We start from the raw sequence: 2,940 nt of genomic DNA, 5'->3' as shown, positions 1-2,940 counted from the left end.
AATATTTAGTGGTTTCAATTTACTCATTAGCGCTAAACTATAATTTGTTAATAACAGGAGAATCTAGAGATACATTTTTTAAATAGTTTCAACTAAAACAAATAGTTACGTTGGCCTATAATCTGCCATACTGAGATCAAGATTACTTGATCTACAATGAATGATTACACTTACAGTTCTTAGCATTCGGGTAACCAGTCCTAGAAAAAAAAGTAACACTTTCATCCCCCCCCCCCTTTTTTTTTTCCTCTGCCCAAAAGTAAACAAGCTTGAACTTGAGTAGAACACTAAAAGTTGGACAGCAGACCAATGTGTATTGGTCAGATAGCTCTAGGGCTAGTATGTAGTCGATATGTCGACTAGTTGTTATAAAAGATAAAAAGACTGCCATGAGTTTTCCTTGTGCGTAATAGGCTTGAGTTGTTTAGCGAACAAATAACACATGTGATAGTCAAGGATAAATCGAGATCTACTCTTACAGTCACACAGGTCAAATGTGTCTTACCCCGCCCTTTCATTGTTCAATTTGGTTTCTAAGTAATAAAATGGATCTAGATCTATTTCGTCGACGCATTTTTGAAACTTTAATGTAACATTTTGTGAATTTCTTAAAAATGCTAGAACTTTTAATAACATAATAATGCATCATGTATCCAACACAAAAAATAATTCTTAATGTTATCGATGTGCATAATGTATTAAAGACCAACTGAAGAGTTTTTTTTCGAAATTGAGATAGCGATTGATTTAGATAGTAGATAGCATCAAAGTTAGTTTCTAAAAATTTGAGATTTTAGAAAAGCGTATTTATATTAGAAAAAGTAATTTGAAAGTGTAAAAAATAACGAGATTTGAAAATCAGCTTCAATGGCCGAAACCGGAAGTGACGTATTGTAATGGACTGAGAAAATGTAAATAAAAATAGACATGGCTGGATACGTTATTGATAGCGATTCAGATGATAAACTTAAATCTAAATCTAGCTGTCCAACAATTTTAAATGATACTTATCATGGGATGCACCAAAATGCCCTGAAGAGAACTCTTCTACTTTTTCAAAATATATTCTAGAGCAGACTATTGAATTAATATAATTATAGATAGATTATAATAGGACTAGTCACTAGATATTAGATTGTTACTAGACTTAGATCTAGATCTAGATTCTAGATCTAGTCTACTCTAGTAGTAGTATCTAGTATCATGAAGTACTAGTAGATCATCTAGGACTAGGTCTAGGTATACTATACTTAGACTGTACTAAGTCTAATAGTTATAAACTAAATGGTTAGATCTATCTAGATCTATATTATTTTCTATATCTCTAATTCTAGCTCTAGAGGCCTTCTTAGCCTTCTATTCTAACACTTTTACTAGTCACTCACTAGATTTCACTAGATCTAGAGTTTATAAATACTTGACTTGTATTATTGTACTAATTTTAGTAATACTACTAGTAGTACTAGTAATAGTTTATAAACTAGTAGATTTAACTAATTTAAGTAGATCTAGAGTAATCTAGACTAGCCTCTATGTTATTTATTGTTAAGTCTAAGCCCAGTCGCCAACATTTTTTGGTAATAGTTTGTAATAGTAAGACCTAGTGAGTAGTGTCCTAGCAATAGCATAAAGATTATTCATAGATAGAAATATAATATTATAATAGCCAAGGACTAAACCTAAAGCCTAAGCTAAATCTAGATCTATATAGAATATATTTATACTCTTTACTAGCCCTTACTATACTTATTAATAAGGCTAAACTTTAGATCTAAAAAAATAATAAGTCATCATTTATATTGATAATATAAAATACAGATTTTTACTAAACACATGTGACATTTCTTTAAGTCTTAAACTTAAACAGGGCCGGTCCTAACGATTGCGGGGCCCTATGTGAAACTGATTGCGCGGGGCCTAGTCTGGGTGGGAATAAGGATAATAAGTGAAAATTAAGATTTCGTATTTTAAAATTAATTCGACTTTGAATTTTATTAAATCTTTACTAAGTACAAGATTACGATCAAATTAACTTTACTTTACGAACTTTGCAACCTATGGCATATTAAAATGCCAGTCACTCTATTAAAGTAAATAAAGTATGGAAACTTGTGATTAAAGTGAAAATTTGCCTGATTATTACATTTTAGTACATGAAAGCTGACAATATCTTATTTCGTTTATCGTGCGTAGGATTAGCGTTTTCCGGAATGAATGACACCCACAATTTTGTCTATTTTTCAGGAGATTTTTATGAGATTTCCAGGTTTTATATATACCGATATATATATATATATTGCAATTTAACTATTACACCTAGAATTAGCACGAAGCCTATGAAAGTGCAGGGCCCACTGCGACCGCATAGGTTGCAGTGGCTTAAGACCGGCCCTGGTCTTATATATATTAGATTGCCTAGACCTAGAGTAGAGTAGGCTAATTTATTATTATTAAGAACAATAAGAGTTAGATGTTGATGTTAGATCAGATAATCAGTATAACATATATAATATATATATATATATATAACCACTAGTTCTATATATGTATACATAATTAAGTATAAATGTTAATAAATACATTTTTTAAAATCTATTTTACAGAAAACATATATGACATGTGGCATACAGACAAGTTTACTAGATGGATCTTTCATCATTTTGGAAATACAAATCACAGAAACATTCTACAATTTTATTTTATATAATAAATACCAATAAATGTAAATACAAAATCACATTTTAATAGAGTTCTTCATTATACACACAACATTATTTTAATTAGTATGTTCCTTTTCACTTGCTAGGTTTAGACAAAGTTTCGAATCAAGATTTAATATTATTAAGTCATAGCCCAAAACTCCAGCAGGATGTTAATTAATGGCAGTGGTCAATGTTTGAACCTGAGACCACAGAGAAGACAGTTTGGAATGCAAACCAC

The 2,940-nt window shown here is 30.4% G+C and overlaps 1 long non-coding RNA gene across 1 annotated transcript; it reads left to right on the top strand.

Annotated features, from left to right (window-relative positions):
* The first annotated feature begins 709 nt into the window (after positions 1 to 709).
* LOC129926251 (uncharacterized) lies at positions 710 to 2,737 on the top strand. The gene is made up of 2 exons (XR_008777883.1): positions 710 to 1,239; positions 2,604 to 2,737. It is a non-coding gene; the product is annotated as an uncharacterized LOC129926251 (long non-coding RNA).
* Positions 2,738 to 2,940: the final 203 nt, after the last annotated feature.

The sequence above is a fragment of the Biomphalaria glabrata genome, chromosome 5, assembly GCF_947242115.1.
Source record: "Biomphalaria glabrata chromosome 5, xgBioGlab47.1, whole genome shotgun sequence".
In the NCBI taxonomy this organism is placed as follows: Eukaryota; Metazoa; Mollusca; class Gastropoda; family Planorbidae; genus Biomphalaria; species Biomphalaria glabrata.
This window is presented reverse-complemented; position numbering and strand designations above follow the sequence as displayed.